Source organism: Cornus florida, unplaced genomic scaffold (assembly GCF_030987335.1).
Source record: "Cornus florida cultivar Cherokee Brave unplaced genomic scaffold, ASM3098733v1 CherokeeBrave_3.0.0_Hap2_Chr01, whole genome shotgun sequence".
NCBI classification, from domain to species: Eukaryota; Viridiplantae; Streptophyta; class Magnoliopsida; order Cornales; family Cornaceae; genus Cornus; species Cornus florida.
The window spans coordinates 29,178,800-29,201,479 of NW_026775571.1; the positions used below are offsets into that span (position 1 = coordinate 29,178,800).

Consider the following 22,680-nt stretch of genomic DNA (forward strand, 5'->3'; position numbering starts at 1 on the left):
TTAATTAATAGTTTTTGAATAGTTATTACTTTGTCTTAGATATAACTGCTAATAAATTATTCTCAACCCATTCTTATTGGACGATATCTCGCGGAGCCCTGTCGAACATAAGAATGGAGATCATGCAATAGTATTCAAACGTTTTTCATGAATCAACTCTTTCATAGTCTATGCTTAGGGAAGACGAGTTATATTGCAATATTAGTTAGAAGTAGATAGGTAGATAATTTGTGCCAACCGAAGATAGGTTATAGTTAGCTAATGTGATACCCCCGGATTACCGGATGCGGGTTGGCCAGGACAACAGCCGAATACCCGAGGATATAAAAAACAAATCGGTAATAATTGAACACATAGTACAAAATAGATAAATAAGAATAGATAAATTGCTGAAAGAAACTAAAATAATAATCCATTACTAAAATCCTCAGAATAAATTTTCATTAATAAATAAACTCTTCTGATATAATTAATCCTCCAAATAATACAACTCGGGAATCCATACTCTGTGGATCCCTAGAAAATCCCAACTGAACAAATGACAACAATAACTGTCTACATCAGAATACTGAATCATAAAGGAACTCCTAACTAGATAATCTGGAAGAGTGAAGTAGACTGATCCCTGCTCAGCACGAACAACCTCTACTCCTGACGAACACCTGAAAATTAATGGAGGGTCAGACTCACAAACAAGTTCTACTCTACTACAATCCAAGCAGAGACCCGATACATGTATACATCCTAGTCAATCCAACAATAACTAGTAGTTAGTATATATATAGATACACACTATAGGACGCTCACTGGACTATAGGTCTGTCTCAACCTAAATAGAAGGCAACATGCAAATAGCACATAAAGTGGGTGTGATGTCCCTCATTTTTCTGATTTTTTGAGCATTTCACATTTTAGCATATTAATTCATTTCATTGTCTCGAGTTGTATGCCATGCATAGGATTGCATGTCACGAAGGTTTTATAGTGTTTTGGGATGTTTTGTTGAGTTTGGAATAAATCAATATGCTTCGGGAACCATTTGGACAGTTTTTGGATTTTTGGCCCTAGCGACCCGTGTGGGTCCCACGCCGGGATTTTTGGGTTTCATGTTATTTTTTTTAATTGAAAATAATTATTTTAGATGTCTTTTATATTATTCATAAGGGTGGAATGGTCATTTGAAGAAGTGGTGGCGTTGTAGTAGTTTAATGAGGAGGTGAGGGCAATTTGGTCTTTTGGCAAGGTCACACTTTTGACCGAGGCATTGTTTGCCACCTACATATATACTTGGTAGATTTTTGGGAGTGTTGTATGACTCCTCATGCAGAACTTCAGCTGTAGTTTCTTGTGTCATTTTCCATCATCTTTTTCTTCCTTTTATTTCCTTCATGGTGAGCCATCTTTAAGCTCACAATTGAGAGACTTATGGTGAGAGTTTGATGGTACTATGTGAATGAAAAATGTTCCCAAGGGTATGAGTTTTCCATTGATATAGATAGTAAACCCATTCCTTCATCATTAGTATTCAAATTTGCCTTGGAAAGGAAGGAGTTTGGTTGTGCTACAAAGGAGGAATTTTGTTCTTCATTTTCTCCATTTTTGGTGATTTTGATCTACTACTTGGTTAGTGATCGGTTGGTCAATTAACATCAACCTTCGCAATAGCACGAATCATTGTAAAATAGGGCTATTGGTCAGGTAAGTCGAACCACTGGTACTGCGCTAGTCTATGACAACCTAAGAGTCTAGATTACTTTTAGAATGATAAGGGGGTATATAGAGTTTTGTTGGTTTGTCACTTAGTCACTAGAATTGAAATGTGCTTAAAGAAATAAATTGCAATGAAATTGAAGAAGTGAGATACAAGTAGAAAAGACTAGGGAGATGAATTCACTCCAACCCTATACACATGCTAGATTAAGATTAAATTGGGGAAAAACAACACAAATGATGGTCATGATACATGGAAACACTTGGTTGCTATAGTATTTTCAAGAAGTTCATTAAATCAACAACAAGAATAATCCATCAAAGGTTCACATACTCAAGCCACCTAAACTAGGGTGTAGCCGTCACATGCTCCCTAAGCCCAAGATTATCAAGTCCTTAATGGAATGATGAAAGCACATAAAATTAGGAATTAAGCATAGACCATCAAAGGGGGATCCTAAGCAATGGACTATCTAAGTTCTCCAACTTCATGTCAATAAAACCGTTTCATGATCTAACTTCCATTGTCACTATGAAAGTGTAAGCATTATGATTAAGAGAAGCAATCATCTAAGACAAGAGGAATAACTCAAAATAATCATGTATAGACATTAAAGTTCATTACAACAAATATGATGCTCTAGATCATAAAATAACCAAAAACTATACATTGTTCTCCCCAAAATAAAATCTACACTAGCACATGCTTACAAGGGAGGAGCTTCATCACCTCCCTAGAGAAGATTTAGTTACCCATAGGAGCAATGGAAGAAGGAAGAATCTTGAAGACCTCCTCCATTTTCGTGCTCCCTTCTTCAAGCTTGAAGAACTCTCTCTCCTTGCTCTCTTCTCTCTCCAAAATCTTGTAGAATGAAGGATAATGAAAATGTGTGGCTCTCCCCTCTTTATCTAGATAAGAAATCCACCCAAAAAGCTCTCTCTCTCCTCTAAGAAACATCTCCAACCAACTCATAAAGGAAAGCTTTCAAAGTAGGTAAAATCTGAGCACAAGTGGGCTGAGTCGTGTAGAATTCTGCCCTAATTTCGAGTGCTCGAAATAGGGCCTCGAGCACTCAAAAATTGGGCAGAATGCCCTATTCTCCATTTGCTCCGTCTGGACCTACTTTGATGAAATGGCCATAACTTTGCGTTCCAAACTCTGAATGATGAACCGTTTGAAGATTTGGAAAGCTAATTCAGAGATTTAAATACTTCATGTTTTGGTAGAGATCCAATTCTCAAGAATGGTTGGTCAAAAATGAAGATCAAGGCAGAATTTCATTGCTGCCAGGCAGTTCTGCGCACCTCTGGTAACAAGTCCATAACTCTCTGCTCCGAGCTCCGAATGACAAACCGTTTGAAGATTTAGAAAGCTAATTCAGAGATCTAAATATTTTATGTTATGAGGGAAGTCCAGTTCTTGAGTTTGGAAGGTCAAAATGGTGAGCAAAGTCCAGGTTCTACTGCTGCCAGAATTCAGCATTGGCACCTTTTGTTGCTCAAGATTCCACAAGGCCTTATTCTTGTTCCATTTTGGCCAATGAACCTGAAAATGCATAAAAACATAGAAATGAAGATAATCTATATAAATTAACATACAACAGACTTTACTAATGCAATTTAGGGCGCTTGAATATACAATATTCGGCGCTTATCACACCCCCAAACTTACATTTTGCTAGTCCCTTAACAAAACTACAATGAAAAATTTAATGAAAAGACAACCATGGGCATGCTACTACAAAAATATCATCCATAGTAAAATGAGATATATACATAGCTCAAAAATAACTTGAAACAGAAAAAGAGCTGGAGATGGGGTCATACTAAACACATTTCAACATGCATGTATCAACATCATAGTCCATATAAATAACTCAATTGTCATCTCTTAAATGGAAATCAACTCTAACTTCAGTGAAAGTGGATTGGATTCTCAACATGCGGCTTTTACTTTCTTTTCCAATTTCCAAGCACAAGTTTTCAAATCATTGAATTCCCCTTTAAATGAGGTCCCTAAGGCATGATTTTATTTACAAGACAACTTTTGTTGCTTGTTGACAATTTATTGTAACTCATAAGCGAAACATAGAATGGTTGTGCAATGCTGAAGTCCCTTAAGCTTTCTAACCAACCTATGTATCAAGCGTTAGGCCAACAACTCCCAAACCAGATGGCTTTAGGATGTTAAGTGTAGAGACACTCCTAGGGCTTAATAGCTTAAGTTGGAAAGGCTACGAACTCCAACGAACCATGCTTATTACAATTTTTTTTGAATGACCGTGCAATGTTTAAGTCCTTTAAGCTTTCTAACCAACCCTTGTAGTAAGTGTTAGGCCAACAACTCCCAAACCAGATGGCTTTAGGGTGCTAAGTGTATAGACACTCCTAGGGCTTAATAGCTCGAGTTGGAAAGGCTACGAACGTCAACTGGTCATTTTTTTTCTTTCTTTCTCAGTTTTTTTTTTTTAGACAACTTAAATCATGCCAAAGATATTCATTTATCAGGTTCATCAAATCAAATTAACTAGGCCAAGGTCAAGGTCAATCAAGTTGCATGCCTCACAGTTAAGTTTTCAATGTGCATCTGTGCATTGTGAAGCTTAAAAGAGTGTCAAATCCAGCGAGAATCTAATTGAGACATTTATATAGACTGATTTGAATCCACATGATCATTTCAACTCAAATTTTTCTTTATTTTCAAAAATGTCAATTGCTTCTATACACAAGGTATTAAACATATGCTTCATCTCCAACTAGTGTCAAGTTATACTATCATTGCTTAGCAAAAATGCAAAACCAAAAATGCATAAATGCACCCCTAAACTTGAATAACACAGTGTCCTCAATGTGTGAAGACAAGCATACCAAAATAAGAGCAAAGGGGGGAAAAGAACAATAATACCAAGTGGAGTGACGACGACGTAGATGTGCAGCCATGTGAGTGCGCAACGGCGTCCCCCAAACTTGGACATGAAGACCTATCAAAACATAACTAATCTACACAGGTAAAAACATAGGCTCGTAAGAAAAACCAAAACAGAAATAAAAACACTAACCTGAATTTTAGTGCAAGATAAAAATCTAAACAAAACACAAATGCAGACATTAGCCATAAGTTTAAAATAGATAACAAAATAGGGCCAAAAGTGGGGAATTTAGAGAGATGAAGTTGGCTCAGGAATTTTGTCGAACAGGTGGTGTGCAAGACAAAAATTCTAGGCAAAGACAATGTATGGTGCATGAAAACCCAAAAATTTGTAGACAAAAATGCTCTCTAGCCTAGAGCAACATCAACAATCATAATCAACCCTCCAAAATTGTCAATCCCACACTCCTCAAAATGAGCACAACAAATTTATTTATTTATTTATTATTTTATTATTATTATTATTATTATTATTATTATTTTTTTTTTTTTGTTGTTTTTGGTTTTTTTTTTTTTGAATGGCATGCATGAGGGTTTAAAGAGAGAGAGGAGGTTGGTGGTTTGCCGAGATAGAGAGATGAGGGTTGGATGTGTGTTGGGGTTGGATGGTTGTGACTTGGAGGTGGTAAAGTGGTGGTTTGGATGAGGAAGTTTGGTGAAGTTGGTTGGATGGTTGGGTTGTGGAGAGAGAGAGGGTTGGTGAGGGAGGATGCCGAGAGGTGAAAAAACTCAAGGAATGGCGAGCACTCGAAGCTTGGCTTCGAGTACTCTAGAATTTGGCAGAGAGGGTGTTTGGTGCATGCAAGGTTGAGGAGGGGTTTGCATGGGGGTTTGATGGTTAGGTTGGTATGATTGAATGATGGTTTGAGGTTGAGATGAGCTCGGTTAGATTATATGGTTGAGGTGGTTTATAATTGGTAGGTTGATGGAGCTTGAAGTTGCCGAGAGAGAGAGAGGTTTGGAGGTGGTTGGAGGTGTATGCAGGGTGTGGGTTTGCATGGTTTGAGGAGCTTGCTGCATGCATGGAGATCGTGGGTTTGCATGGTGGGATGAGAGGGAGGCCGAGAAAGTTGGGTGGGTTGGTGAAGGAGTGCCGAGAGGTGGTTGGGTTGGGGTGAGGGTTGGATGGTGGGGTGGTGTTTCGAGCACTCGGCAGGGGAGTGAGAGAGCTCGAATGGAGGGCAGTGAGCTCGGGATGTTTGGTGTGAGGAAGGTCGAGTAAGCTCGAGCACTCGAAATGCTTCTTCGAGTGCTCGAGAAACCGGTAGAGAGTGGAAATGGAGGGTTGGTGTGTGGCATGGCTCGGGTTGAGAGAGAGAGAGAGGGAAGGTTTGTGGTGGGTTTGGTGGTAGCCGAGAGTGGGGATGGTTTGTGGGATAAGTTAAGAGGGATGGGTTAGTGGAGATTGCATGGTGGTGAGGGTGAAGTTGCCGGGTGGTGAAGAGTGGATGGGGAGGTGTGTGTGATGTTGGTTGAGAGAGAGAGGAGAGCATGCATGATGGGCATGCATGAGGGGATGGTGGGGAGGTGAGAGAGAGAAGGAGTTGTATGATGAGTGTTGGGATAGTTGGGGTGAGAGAGAGAGAATGCTGTGTGTGCGAGGTCATGGGGTTAGGGAGGGTTGGTTGGTTTTGCCGAGGGGTGGTGTTGTGTTGGGGGAGAGGTTGGTTGTGGGTGGTAAGGACTAGGTTTGTATGCATGGGATGGGTTGATGGGTGGTTTAGTTTGTAGATGAGATGGCCGAGAGGAAGAGAAGGCGATGAGGGTGAGGCAACGAGTGCTCGGGGCGTTGGCATGAGGTGTTCGAGCACTCGCTAGGGGGAGCTCGAGTGCTCGAAATGGAGCCAGTAGGTTCGGTATGTTGGGGTTGGCTATTGAGAGAGAAAGAAGGTGGAGTTCGAGCACTCCAAATAGGCTTGATGAGTGCTCGAACTGAGAGCAGTGAGTTGGGTGGGTTGGGGCATGAAATTCGAGCGCTCAAACTAGAATTTAGAGTGCTCGAAAATGGCTCAGTAGGCTAGGGGGTGAGCTCGGCTGTGAGGATTGAAGCAAGGAGTGAAAGGGAAAACATGCAAGACAGTGAGCACCATGGAAGTTGAATTTGTTGCAATGCAATATGGAATGTGAGCAACATGGAAATGGAAGCTGTTCAAAATGGAGTCCATGCATGGAAATTCCATGCATTTGCATTTGCAATCTCATTCCATGGGAGACAGTGAGCACTATTGCATGCATTTTCATGCATTTTGATGCATTTGCAACATCATTCCAGGAATTTTGCAAGTTGGCGACTTGGAAACAAAAAATTTTGCATGTCATTCCCATGGAATGGAAGAATTTCTGAAAATTTTCAAATTGTCTCATAATGCTTGAATGAATTAAAGAAAATTTTTAAATTGCATCATCTTTGGAAAATTTCTAGACTTTGAATGAATGTGAAAATTTTGGAATTTTTGAATATCTCTTCAATGCAACATCACACAATTCATGGAAAATTTTTAAAACTTGCAATGTCAATCCAATGCATGGATTAATTTTTTGAAAATTCTTCAAACTTTGCAACAATTTGGGAAAAATTTCAAACCATTCCACATCACTTTAAGCTTTTGCAACCTCACACGATTCATTGAAAATTTTTGAGAATTTTTTTTTTTTTTTTAAGAATGCAATAAAAATGAGAGTTTATGCACATGAGTAGCATTCCAAAGCCAATGAAATTGCCGGATAGAGCTGAAAATTTCCAGGAGTGAAAAAAAAAATTTCAGAAGGTCTAGGAAAGCCTAATGTGAAGTTTGGAACGCAATTAGAGACACTTCCGGAGGAGGTCAAATTTTTGGCTTTCCTTAGCGAATTTCCAGAAAACTCAAGGCTCAGGCAATTTTATTGGGAGAGGGAAGCTTGAACATCGAAAGAATTTCTTCCCTTACTTTGCTAAATTTAATGTCGATAGCTAGACGAAGTTAGAGTAGGCACTAATCCTCAAAAATCTCGATAGCTAGACATACCGAGATCAGGTTAGTCCTCCTTACCCTATACCATGTCTCTCTAGAGATTCAAGCTTTCCTAAGTAAGAAAGTTCTTTTGGAAGCGGAAGAAAAAGAACTTGAAGACAAAAGTTGGAAAGAGGTAATGGAAAGACCTCAATCCACTCTTCATCCTCAATGAAGAACTTTGGACTATGGGGCTGATTTGGATTATAGGAAGATGGAGTAGGTGAGAGTGCACCTAGCAAAGGCTTTTGAAGGGTCATATTGAGCACGGGAATGCTCGACAACTTATCTTTCAAAATTTCAACATCCTCCTCACACTTATCCGGCGGTTCGGGCTCAACAACTTGAGACAACTCAAGTGAGGGAATGGGATGAGATGCAAGCTCCCAAGAAAGAGATACATTTGATGTTGACCAAGGAAGAGAATGAATGGGTGGATGAATATTAAGCAAAGAATTCACCTCTGAAATGGAATTGTCAACATTAAAATCCTCACAATTGAAATGAGCCAAACAAGCTTTTAGAGGATCCTCCATTGAAGGAGGTGCATCAAGCAAAGGATTATTTAGGGGTTGTTCTGGAGTTTTAAAGGATGCAATCTCATCATCTTTTTCCTCATTTTTAACCACAAATTCTTCCATTTTATGAGTGGCAACAATTTGATTTTTAACCACCATTTCATCATTTTCACATGTAATAACCACTTGATCATTCTCATGATGAAAGTTACTAGGAGTAATCTCATCATTCATAGAATTTTCTTTTGGATTGGCCATAAATTCAAATGAAAATATTTCCTCCTCTTCATGATTTTTAGCATTAATCCTTTGTTGAATTTGAGATATTTGGTCATCTATCATTGCACTAACTTGGGACTGGTGATATGGTACCACTTGATTGATAGACTCTACTGTGGATTGCATGCTAGCAAGGGAAGCCAATAGTTGATTGTTGGAGTCCATCATTTGCGTGTGCATAGACTCCATCATTTGTTTGTTAGCAACAATTAGCTCATCCAATGGAGACGGTGGAAAAGGAGAAGGGGGCGGGAAAGAATGATCATTGGGTTGAAAAGGTTGCATATGAGATTGTGGGGTTGAATTTCCTATGTCATGCCACAAGAAGTTTTGTTGGTCTCCCCAACCCGAGTTGTAACCATTGAAGTATGGATCACTACCCAGTTCAAAGAAATTTTCATTTGGTTGCTCTAGATAAAAATTCGAGAATTGTCTCGTTGGAAGACAATCTCTTGTATGATGTGAATTACTAGAGCAAAAAGCACAAAACGCATGTGGTGTGTAGAATTGAGTTGGGAGATAATTATTCTCCATCTAGGAGTTAAACATCAACAACACACAACATAATCAACACAACAATTCTTTATCATCAACTCCACATACAATGATATTCCCTTTCTCCTCAATTATCAAGACAAAAATTAAAATGGCCACGACAAGGACCGATGCTTGGAATTGAAAATACACAATTGAAATAGCCTCGACAAGGGCTTGCAATTTATCTACTTCTAAGCTTAACACATGCACGATATTCACAATTCGAAACTAGAAGGTCAAGAGACTTACCCGGGGTCCTCTAGACTTACAATTTGCTAGCATTCCCCACGACGAGGTTCGAGTTCCTAGAATCTCACTTACAACACAAAAATGGTTAAACCACACAAGAAATATTCACAAAACACAGTATTCACAATTAAACTAAATTTAACCTTAGAAACTTCGGTTGCTAAACCGTTTGCAGTCCCCGGCAACGGCGCCAAAAATTGATCGGTTGGTCAATTAACATCAACCTTCGCAATAGCACGAATCATTGTAAAATAGGGCTATTGGTCAGGTAAGTCGAACCACTGGGACTGCGCTAGTCTATGACAACCTAAGAGTCTAGATTACTTTTAGAATGATGAGGGGGTATATAGAGTTTTGTTGGTTTGTCACTTAGTCACTAGAATTGAAATGTGCTTAAAGAAATAAATTGCAATGAAATTGAAGAAGTGAGATACAAGTAGAAAAGACTAGGGAGATGAATTCACTCCAACCCTATACACATGCTAGATTAAGATTAAATTGGGGAAAAACAACACAAATGATGGTCATGATACATGGCGACACTTGGTTGCTATAGTATTTTCAAGAAGTTCATTAAATCAACAACAAGAATAATCCATCAAAGGTTCACATACTCAAGCCACCTAAACTAGGGTGTAGCCTTCACATGCTCCCTAAGCCTAAGATTATCAAGTCCTTAATGGAATGATGAAAGCACATAAAATTAGGAATTAAGCATAAACCATCAAAGGGGGATCCTAAGCAATGGACTATCTAAGTTCTCCAACTTCATGTCAATAAAACCGTTTCATGATCTAACTTCCATTGTCACTATGAAAGTGTAAGCATTATGATTAAGAGAAGCAATCATCTAAGACAAGAGAAATAACTCAAAATAATCATGTATAGACATTAAAGTTCATTACAACAAATATGATGCTCTAGATCATAAAATAACCAAAAACTATACATTGTTCTCCCCAAAATAAAATCTACACTAGCACATGCTTACAAGGGAGGAGCTTCATCACCTCCCTAGAGAAGATTTAGTTACCCATAGGAGCAATGGAAGAAGGAAGAAGCTTGAAGGCCTCCTCCATTTTCGTGCTCCCTTCTTCAAGCTTGAAGAACTCTCTCTCCTTGCTCTCTTCTCTCTCCAAAATCTTGTAGAATGAAGGATAATGAAAATGTGTGGCTCTCCCCTCTTTATCTAGATAAGAAATCCACCCAAAAAGCTCTCTCTCTCCTCCAAGAAACATCCCCAACCAACTCATAAAGGAAAGCTTCCAAAGTAGGTAAAATCTGAGCACAAGTGGGCTGAGTCGTGTAGAATTCTGCCCTAATTTCGAGTGCTCGAAATAGGGCCTCGAGCACTCAAAAATTGGGCAGAATGCCCTATTCTCCATTTGCTCCGCCCGGACCTACTTTGATGAAATGGCCATAACTTTGCGTTCCGAACTCCAAATGATGAACCGTTTGAAGATTTGGAAAGCTAATTCAGAGATTTAAATACTGAATGTTTTGGTGGAGATCCAATTCTCAAGAATGGTTGGTCAAAAATGAAGATCAAGGCAGAATTTCATTGCTGCCAGGCAGTTCTACGCACCTCTGGTAACAAGGCCATAACTCTCTGCTCCAAGCTCCGAATGACAAACCGTTTGAAGATTTCGAAAGCTAATTCAGAGCTCTAAATATTTCATGTTATGAGGGAAGTCCAGTTCTCGAATTTGGAAGGTCAAAATGGCGAGCGAAGTCCAGGTTCTACTGCTGCCCGAATTCAGCATTGGCACCTTTTGTTGCTCAAGATTCCACAAGGCCTTATTCTTGTTCCATTTTGGCCAATGAACCTGAAAATGTATAAAGACATATAAATGAAGATAATCTACATAAATGAACATACAACGGACTTTACTAATGCAATTTAGGGCGCTTGAATATACAATATTCGGCGCTTATCAGTTAGCTTTGAGGTGTTTGTGCCAAGGGTTTGAACTCCCTTGAGGTAGGATTGTCTAACCCTCAATTCCTTTGCCTTTAGTGAGTTAATATCTTTTAATTTAAGTCGCAAACTGTATAAAATTTAAACTGAAATTTTGTGCAACATGCTAAAGCTATTTTGCTAAAATTCAGGCTACTGTTTTGCTCTAATTCATGTAAATTCGTAATTTATCATTTAGATATGATTTGATATTATGTTAATATAGTTAATTAGCTTTCATTGAGAGTTGGTTTCACATAAATTGGTTGAGGAATGAATTTACTATGAATTTTTGAAGTTAGAGTGTTCTTGCTGGAAATTCTGGGTTGGGGCAGATTCTGTCCGAGTCTTTCTCATCAAACCTGCTTTAAATGGTAAGGTATTTTGGTGAAGTAAAATTTTATATTGAAAATATAGTCTTTAAAATTTCAATGGTATTTGGATTCACTCAACTTGGGTGAGAATTGAATTTTCCATGATTTTTCAAAGTTGGAAGCTTCAGGCTGGAAATCTGTTTCTGGGCAGAATCTAATTCGAAGTTGTGTTTTAAAACTGTTTCAATGGGGAAAGGAATTAGTGAAACTAAATTGGTATTTTCAAATTATAGTGTTTAAGCTTTCATTGGGCTTTGGAATTATTCAATTTGATAAAGAATTGAATTTTTTGTGAATTTTCAAAGTTGAAGGTAACAAGCTGAAAATTCTGTTTTGCGGACGAAAAATCTGGGGCGATTACATTTCGGTGATAATTGGGATTTTCATTCCAATTGAGGTCGGGGTTGTTCTAGAGTTCTTCCTCGAATTGAGTATCTTATGTGAGTACATTATTGCCATAGCAATGTTGTAGCATCTCATGGTGGGGTGCATGCATTCACTATGCATGGTATTGTGAGGATGTGGTGGGTTCCTACCTGCATTAGGGCAATGGTTAGAGTCCATATTGTATTCATTATAGATGGTATCTTATCCTAGTGTTGTTGTTACACAGTTGACATGGTATGCTGTTATGAAATTCATTTAGCATGGGTTGCATTGCATGGTCATGGGGATGGAGGTTGGAATGAAAATGAAAGTGGGAATATTTCATTAAATGAATTTGAAAACCGGATAACAAGGAATGCCTTCTATCCGTGAGATTAGAAACTGGGAATGAATAATGATTTTAAAACCGGACAAAGGAGTGGCTTTATGTCTGTGCAGTTAATGGGAATCTAGAGGAGACGTAGGGAGAGGCTCTACGCGTAGTTGTGTCACTAGAGCCCCAAATGATCACAAGGAGTTGCCTTGTCTCAGGGATAGATGACCAACTCTCTTCTCGTGTACTAGGGAGCAGCCTTGGGCGGATTACATTAACTTTTTGTGATGAAACAAGGTTTCGGGAAGTGAGAAGTGTCAGTGGCATTAGCATTGGCATTGGCATTGCATGGCACTTCATTTATCATATCATATTAATAGTTGAGAAGAGTCATTATATTTTATGACACTTCATTTCATCATGTGTTATTCGGACTATCATATTTCCTGTTCTCTTTCATACATCTATTATATGTGCACTCCTTATATGTGGGGTATCTTTAGAAAGTGGTGTGAATTCTAGTATTTGAAAGAGAAGGAAAGGAAATGGTACAAGGGTCTAGGACCAGCTAAGATATTGATTGGAAAGAATGTGGTAATTATGGAGTAATAGAGATGGATATTCTCAGTTTGTGTTTATGATTAGACAAGAGTGGTTATCCTTTTGTCTAGGTTCAATAAATTATTAATACTAAAGGGTTCCTTAGGTATTAATAGAGGGATAGTCTTTTCACTGTACAGGGGTATAATTTTAGACTGATGGTTGTGATAATTAGAAATGTGATACTTTGTATAGAAGGTTGTAATAAGGGAGATGGTTTGGACTCTGTTTATATGCAACTTAATATTTTTCTATGTTGACTGTTTTGTGAGACAGCATGATTATGTGATGATTTTTTTTCTCTGATTTGTATGACTCCTTTCTGACTCCTATTCTTTGTTTGGATTCATGGGGGTATTAAGGAGTGGTGGTTAGGTATTTCCTGCTGAGTTGTGGTTGCTCATTCCTATTATATATACATGTTTTTCAGGTTATGGAGAAGAGGTCATTGAGGGAGTTCCTCTACAGCTATGGATGGATGTTGGGTTTTATTTGGTTGTATATCTTTGTATGAATGAGAAATGTATATTTTGAGACCAACATGTATATAAATATTCTTCCAAACAGATTTTGTTTAATTATTGTAATTAAAGGATTATGGGGTTTTATGTATGAATGGATTTTTGTGTATGTGTATTGGGACAGGGTAGTCTATTGAAAATGATTTTTGAAATAAGGGATTTTCTTATTATCAACCACGAATATTAAAATTTATTTTTTAATTTTTGATCAGTGTTCCAGGGCTCGGTCAGACAATTTTGAATGCGAGCATTTCCTTATTCTGTTTTATGTTCACAACCTGGATTACGGTCTGGGTCGTGACAACGGTGGTATCAGAGCATGGTTCGTCTAACCTAGGGACGACGGGTAGTGGTCTGTCTACGGTTAAGGGTTTTCTGGTTTGTGTTGTTTAACATGCTTACGTGTTTCTTGTTTTGCAAGCATGCCTACTTGCTTACGTGGCTATGTGTTTACCTGGTATTGGTCTTGCAAGCATGCTTGTGTGCTTATGTGATAAGTGTTTAATTGTTTAAAGATTAAACAGGCTATTTGTTTCAAGGTTTGTATCCATGTGAGTCAGGTTGGGACTGTGGATAGTGTCACTGTTGTTGACTTGTATGTCACTGTAGTATGTCGCCTCGTAAGAAAGGTCAGGCACTTAGAGGTCTGGGAAATAAGCTTACTATTGGGCATATTGGGAAGAGTGTTGACTTCCACAATTTTGAGAAAACAGGATGTTATCCCACTACCTACTGAGGAGGGTGAGGGTTCAATTAGGAAGGTGTTGGTCACATTGTTCAGGAAGTTATGAGAGCCACGGGGCTGACCTAGTTTCAATGGATGTTTCACTTGTGGAAAGTCAAATCATAGAATAAAAGCAAATCCATTGGGAAGATGATAGTAGGATAGGCGATGTGGGTTTTCTGTAGAATTCTCAGAACTTATGGTTTTATAGAGGAGCTGGTCCTAGTGTACTCTTTCATTAGTTGGATTTTTGTAGTGAGGATTAGTAAGGGCAATGGGCCGGGACTATTGGATATACTGAGGTACATCTCATTATATGTTACGAGTTATATTTTGATTGGTATCTGTGCATTTCCCAGTTTTGTTATGTTATGCATCATATGCATACATGGTTTTATGACTAATGCATTGACCTGTCTGGGAAATGAATGGTAGGATTGACGCCAGTAGCGTTGTCTTTTGTGGATGGCTTATCAGCATAAACATGTGTGGTTATCATGGCATTTTGCATCGTTGTCAGATGTCCCTAATGGACACGACTTGGCTGGTATTGTGAGGTTCTACCAATGAGGATATAGTTTTGATGTGCACTGATTAGTGTTTAGCATATGTGGGTGTTTCATGCATGTAACAGCGGAACGTTCAGGTGTGATTAGTAGTAAGAAGTTTAGAGTTGGATCCTGATGTTAGAAAAGTTTTCGATTGCATAATTGAGTCTTAGTGACTTATGATTCGAATAAAGTGGGTTAGTGATAATGTAATTGTTGTTTGGGCATGGGATGGCCAAATGGACCGGCTGGACATTGTGGACCATACCCAGCTCTAAATGAAATGTCAGGACACTAACAAGGATGACGATTGGTGTGTCATGGGAAACACTTACGGTTTCAAGAGACGTCATAGTTGTCTTAGGAAAAAGATATGCTATGGGATTGTGTTAGGCACTGGTGATGTCACATTTCATATGAGGACGTTGTGGGCGGGTGCTAGTTGCCGACTATGCTACTATGCTGACGAGTATGTGTGGGCGGGCTCTAGACGCCAACGAGGCTACCATTCTTATGAGTATGTGTTGACAGACACTAGTCGCTAGTCAGACTAGCAGATCATGGTAAGCTGTATTCTTTAATGATTATGATGGTTGAGGATTGTCAGTTTTTCATTGGTGTTATGCTGGATTGGTGGATTGCCACATTAACATTCATGACAGTGATTGTGTTATGGATTTCTCAATTCTGTAGAATGTCATGATTATGAATTCCTGGGTTAGAATATGGATAAGGATGGTGACGATAGTAGAGTAATATGGTGATGTTTTGGGTTATCATTTAATTGACTTGTATTTTGGTTGAATACCGGTTATTAATAAGGACGGATTGATGCTAGAGATTGATTTTAACTTAACTGGTGATAAGAGTAGACATCAAGAATAATGTTATGGGTATCTTGACAGTTATGTTTTGAGCTAGCTTGGGTTTTGTGGGATTCGAATCCATTATTGCTTGAGGGCACAAACTTGTCAGGCTTTGGATTCGCAGCTTGGAGTCAGTTGGTAGTAGATGCATTGTCCTCGTTAGTATTTAGAGAGTTGAAGGGGATTTTGTAGACTGTTGTGTCTATTGTATGATATGAGTCCATAGGCTTTGCAGATTGTGTGGTAATGCTGGTTCGAGTTCTTGGCGAGTTTTGTGAGTTTGATAGGCACATCAACTTTTTCTTTTTAAGGAGGGTAGATTTCGGGGACGAAATCTTTTTAAGGAGGGTAGACTGTAATGTCCCTCATTTTTCTGATTTTTTGAGCATTTCACATTTTGGCATATTAATTCATTTCATTGTCTTGAGTTGTATGCCATGCATGGGATTGCATGTCACGAAGGTTTTATAGTGTTTTGGGATGTTTTGTTGAATTTGGAATAAATCAATATGCTTCGGGAACCATTTGGACAATTTTTGGATTTTTGGCCCGAGCGACCCGTGTGGGTCCCACGCCGGGATTTTTGGATTTCAGGTTATTTTTTTTAATTGAAAATAATTATTTAGATGTCGTTTATATTATTCATAAGGGTGGAATGGTCATTTGAAGAAGTGGTGGCGTTGTAGTAGTTTAATGAGGAGGTGAGGGCAATTTGGTCTTTTGGCAAGGTCACACTTTTGACCGAGGCTTTGGTTGCCACCTACATATATACTTGGCAGATTTTTGGGAGTGTTTTATGACTCCTCATGCAGAACTTCAGCTGTAGTTTCTTGTGTCATTTTCCATCATCTTTTTCTTCCTTTTATTTCCTTCATGGTGAGCCATCTTTAAGCTCACAATTGAGAGACTTATGGTGAGAGTTTGATGGTACTATGTGAATGAAAAATGTTCCCAAGGGTATGAGTTTTCCATTGATATAGATAGTAAACCCATTCCTTCATCATTAGTATTCAAATTTGCCTTGGAAAGGAAGGAGTTTGGTTGTGCTACAAAGGAGGAATTTTGTTCTTCATTTTCTCCATTTTTGGTGATTTTGATCTACCACTTGGTTAGCTTTGAGGTGTTTGTGCCAAGGGTTTGAACTCCCTTGAGGTAGGATTGTCTAACCCTCAATTCCTTTGCCTTTAGTGAGTTAATCTCTTTTAATTTAAATCGCAAACTGTATAAAACTTAAACTGAAATTCTGTGCAACATGCTGAAGCTATTTTGCTGAAATTCAGGCTACTGTTTTGCTCTAATTCATGTAAATTCGTAATTTATCATTTATATATGATTTGATTTTATGTTAATATAGTTAATTAGCTTTCATTGAGAGTTAGTTTCACATAAATTGGTTGAGGAATGAATTTACTATGAATTTTTGAAGTTAGAGTGTTCTTGCTGGAAATTCTGGGTTGGGGCAGATTTTGTCCGAGTCTTTCTCATCAAACTTTCTTTAAATGGTAAGGTATTTTGGTGAAGTAAAATTTTATATTGAAAATATAGTCTTTAAAATTTCAATGGTATTTGGATTCACTTAATTTGGGTGAGAATTGAATTTTCTTCAGGCTGGAAATCTGTTTCTGGGCAGAATCTAATTCGAAGTTGTGTTTTAAAACTGTTTCAATGGGGAAAGGAATTAGTGAAACTAAATTGATATTTTCAAATTATAGTGTTTAAGCTTTCATTGGGCTTTGGAATTATTCAATTTGATAAAGAATTGAATTTTTTGTGAATTTTCAAAGTTGAAGGTAACAAGCTGAATATTCTGTTTTGCGGACGAAAAATCTGGGGCGATTACATTTCGGTGATAATGGGGATTTTCATTCCAATTGAGGTCGGGGTTGTTCTAGAGTTCTTCTTCGAGTTGAGTATCTTATGTGAGTACACTATTGCCATAGCAATGTTGTAGCATCTCGTGGTGGGTTGCATGCATTCATTATGCATGGTATTGTGAGGATGTGGTGGGTTCCTACCTACATTAGGGCAATGGTTAGAGTCCATATTGTATTCATTATACATGGTATCTTATCCTAGTGTTGTTGTTACACAGTTGACATGGTATGCTGTTATGAAATACATTTAGCATGGGTTGCATTGCATGGTCATAGGGATGGAGGTTGGAATGAAAATGAAAGTGGGAATATTTCATTAAATGAATTTGAAAACTGGATAACAAGGGGTGCCTTATATCCGTGAGATTAGAAACTGGGAATGAATAATGATTTAAAAATCGGACAAAGGAGTGGCCTTATGTCTGTGCAGTTAATGGGAATCTAGAGGAGACGTAGGGAGAGGCTCTACGCGTAGTTGTGTCACTAGAGCCCCAAATGATCATAAGGAGTTACCTTCTATCAGGGATGGATGACCAACTTTCTTTTCATGGTACTAGGGAGCAGCCCTGAGCGGATTACATTAACTTTTTGTGATGAAACAAGGTTTCGGGAAGTGAGAAGTGTTAGTGGCATTAGCATTGGCATTGGCATTGCATGACACTTCATTTATCATATCATATTAATAGTTGAGAAGAGTCATTATATTTCATGACACTTTATTTCAACATGTGTTATTCGGACTATCATGTTTCCTGTTCTCTTTCATACATCTGTTATATGTGCACTCCTTATATGTGGGGTATCTTTCGGAAGTGGTGTGAATTCTAGTATTTGAAAGAGAAGGAAAGGAAATGGTACAAGGGTCTAGGACCAGCTAAGATATTGATTGGAAAGAATGTGGTAATTATGGAGTAATAGAGATGGATATTCTCAGTTTGTGTTTATGATTAGACAAGAGTGGTTATCCTTTTGTCTAGGTTCAGTAAATTATTAATACTAAAGGGTTCCTTAGGTATTAATAGAAGGATAATCTTTTCACGGTACATGGGCATAGTTTTAGACTGATGGTTGCGATAATTAGAAATGTGATACTTTATATAGAAGGTTGTAATAAGGGAGATGGTTTGGACTCTGTTTATATGACACTTCATATTTTTCTATGTTGACTGTTTTGTGAGACAGCATGATTATGTGATGATTATTTTTCCCTGATTTGTATGACTCCCTTTCTGACTCCTATTCTTTGTTTGGATTCATGGGGGTATTAAGGAGTGGTGGTTAGGTATTTCCCGTTGAGTTGTGGTTGCTCATTCCTATTATATATACATGTTTTTCAGGTTATGGAGAAGAGGTCGTTGAGGGAGTTCCTCTACAGCCATGGATGGATGTTAGGTTCTATTTGGTTGTATATCTTTGTATGAATGGGAAATGTATATTTTGAGACCAATATGTATATAAATATTCTTCCAAACAGATTTTATTTAATTATTGTAATTAAAGGATTATGGGGTTTTACGTATGAATGGATTTTTGTGTATGTGTTTTGGGACAGGGTACTCTATTTAAAATGATTTTCGAAATAAGGGATTTTCTTATTATCAACCACGAATATTAAATTTTTTTTAAAATTTTTGATCAGTGTTCTAGGGCTCGGTCAGACAATTCTGAATACGAGCATTTCCTTATTCTGTTTTATGTTCACAACCTGAATTACGGTCTGGGTTGTGACAGTGGGCATGAGTATTTAGACCTACCATGGCACCCAGATGTCTACTATGTCCAGTTATCCATCCTAATAAATATACGCACCCAAACCATGATCTTGAGACTCAAACTCATATCATGGTACCATAACTATATGTATATAAAATCCATCATATCCATCCATAAATAATCCATATAGGTCATTCAACTTGTTTAGTTAAGCTGACACGAATATAAGTAGGATTTAACATTTTTAGTTAATCCATTCCCTTATACAAAATAGGTAAGACTTAACTGATAAGTTAATCCATCCCTAGAATATCACCGTCCCATACCGGTGCGTTACATCCATACAATCCAATACATGATGTAACAGATAAAGCAGTACATCATATAATCCAAAATAACATAATAAAAATCACATATGTAATCCTTTCGTATACTTAAGCAAAATAACAACTCTAAGTAGAATGCATTTAATTTTTCTACAATAATAAATTAACATGCATCTCAAATAGATTGTTTTAACCTCTAGGACATAATTAAACTATTTAAATTTAATTAATTGATTAAATTAGTTTAATACCAATATTCCTCAATTTAATTTGTTAAATAATAGTAAGCAATTAAATCATCCAGTAACAATATGCAGACCTATTTAAAGTGTCGTATTGTTCAAGTTCATAACCTATTAATGTAGATTATGAATTGTAGGAGTTAGTCCTATCATTTCAACCATCTAACTCATCCAAAATTGTCACAACATTATTAGAACAACCTAATTTGCCAAATAGAAACTTAAAATAATTAAATTTCTGCAAAATCCAGCACGAGAGCAAGCTCCCAACTAAGAGAGCAGGCTCTGTTCTTGTGGGAGCAAGCTCTGTCCACTTGAGAGTAAGCTCTGCCCCCTTGAGAGCAGGCTCTATCCACTTGAGAGCAAGCTCTCGTCTTGAGGGAGCAGGCTCTCAACTCCATGGAGCCGGCACTCTCTCCCTGAGAGTCGTCAAAATAATTCCCTTTTGGGAGCCGGCTCTCACCCTGTTTTGCATCATCTTCCTCATCTCCGACGAGTTTCAAATCCCTCTGTTCTCCATTGGTGATGGTCCTAAGAGTCTGAACTAAGTCCCGAATCATTCTAGTAATTTGTTTAAATCAATTATGCATCATTAACATCAATTAAAACAAATACTTATGGCATAAATTGCAAGATAAAACAATTACAAATAAATTCATCTAACATTGTTTTAAACCAGAATTAGCATGCATAATAAATCAATTTAAAGTCTGATTAGTTCCTGGAATTAACTTAGGCTTGTATAGAACACGAAGTCTAAGGGAAGGAGATAGAAGTAAAACTTGCCTCTTAAGGTTTCGGTTTGATACCTTTAACCGTCTTCTTCCTAGGTTTTCCGGCAACGTTGGTTGCCGTAGAACCCTCTCTGTTGCTCCTGGTTTTACCCACGAAGACACCCTCTTCCTTCCTCCTTGGTCCGGCCTTCAATCCTTGGCCAAAACCCTAGCTTCCTCTCTTAGTTTTTATTTCAAACTCTCTGTCTATAAAAAGTGGCATGAATAGGGTTTCTTCCAACCCTTGACAGACAAACCTAAGATGTATATATAGGATTATAACAAACCTTAATCCTATTCATAACCTAAGTCTAATAATAAGAGAAGGAAAAATAAAAATAAAACATAATACATATTTAAGAAGTCTGTACGTAAATATATATATATATATATATATATATATATATATATATATATAAATTTAACTTATACTATATATATATATACATAAACTAATTATACTTATTACTATAATTATTTAATATACTAATAAGTATAATATCCATAAGTATACATATAGACCCATATATATATATACCAACATCCATGGGTAAAATATCCGTACCCGTTACTCATCCTATCCAAGTAGTCCATGTGACCCAAGTGAGTGGTCCATTACTACTATCCAAATCCATCCTTTTAAAATTATAAAATAAAATAAAACATAAAGCAATTAAATCAGTCAATCCTAACAAATAATTACAAGGAAACCACACATCATTTAACACCCAATTAATCAAATAAACCACATAAGCAATTAAAACAAATAAGCATACTACATGAAGCCACATACGCACATAGCCACGTAAGCACCTAAAAGACAATAAAATAAAAAAATTAAATCCTTTTTATATCCTTTTGAAAACTAGAGGTATTCCATTCTTCCCCCCTAACAAAAGGAATTTCGTCCTCAAAATACACGAAATTTTGAATTATTTTCTTTTAAAATTCATTTCCGTTCTCGTGTCGACTCAACCTCTGTGTATGGCTCCACCGAATTTCAATGCATCCAACAATATACAAGGTTTCTATATTTAAGAAACACAATAAATGTACAACTCCTAGGTTGTATCTAACAACGACTCAATCTTACCCAATATTTAGTTAATGGTAACGATTCCTATTCTTCCAAGTTCCATAGGATATATGTACAAAATTCTTATGCATCCAGCGCTAACAAGTTGGTAACACTAATCTATAGGCTACTGCCTCAATTGATAAACACAATCCGTGAAAAGTCAATTGACCTTCCTCCAAAAAAAAAAACATTGCTTCTTATATGGAAGACATCCCAAACAACCGTTTCCTGATAGAAAACTCTAATATATGAGTTCAACTATTTACAGCATCCTACTGCTGCCTCCAAACAGCGCGTAATCATTACAAAAGAGAGTATTTCTCTCCGATGTATCCTTAAATGAAGTTAAGGTTTTATTGTACAACCCTTGCTTCCATTTCAGACCAACAGATGAGAGGTCTGCACTATGTATTATACAAAACCTCAAACGTTGTCACACCAACCTCCTTGTGCCAACAATACCATAGACAAAAGTCTGAAAAGTGAAGTAAACACTTCCAATTATCCATGAAAACCTAGGATATATGTCCCAAGCATATCCTCCATGATCAAATAAAATTTCTCGATCAAATCCCTCGTCTAGAGATATGAAGCAAAACTGCTGCTCCAAAATCCTCATAAAGCTCCTTCTAAATAGCACTTTGCATCCATTAGAATGAGCATCCACATGCTAGAACATTACTATTAGTGCGATGTAAAACTGATATGAAGCTCCAAAGTGAACACTACTCTAACAATGTCCAAAAGACAACCTATCCAATCCACCATTCTTTAACCTATATGGAAACAAAATTCCAATTCAATGTCGATAATTCCTACCGACCATCTAGTCCTGAATAGTCCTACTCCTAATTTGAGATACGAAGTGGCAAAAATCTCCAACGATATTCGATTATCAAGTTTCCACCTTGATAACAGGTGTTACTCTTATAGACAGTTATGTACATGTCTCTACTCAAACCTATTCACTAGAACTGACATTCGATGTCTTGTTGTACCTTATAATCGTTTGAGTGCATCGAGAAAAATTTACGAATTTTACATCTCATTCACTCCGACATCATTTACAGAAACTACTAATCCTCCTCCAGTACCTTAAACTCTATCTGAGTAAGATAACACCTCCACTAAGGTCAGCTCCGATATTCTAAGTTGATCTCCTTAATTGCCTT

The 22,680-nt window shown here is 37.5% G+C and overlaps 1 long non-coding RNA gene across 4 annotated transcripts in view; it reads right to left on the reverse strand.

Annotated features, from left to right (window-relative positions):
* Positions 1-424: 424 nt before the first annotated feature.
* The window catches only part of LOC132294107 (uncharacterized), a 33,995-nt gene continuing 11,739 nt past the window's right edge, over positions 425-22,680 (reverse strand). For 2 of the 4 annotated variants that reach the window (XR_009477973.1, XR_009477977.1), the window contains exon 3: positions 2,296-4,710. This is a non-coding gene — a long non-coding RNA (uncharacterized LOC132294107). Of the gene's footprint in view, positions 663-2,295; positions 4,711-22,680 lie in introns of those variants that run through there. The other 2 variants (XR_009477979.1, XR_009477982.1) reach the window with 2 other exon arrangements.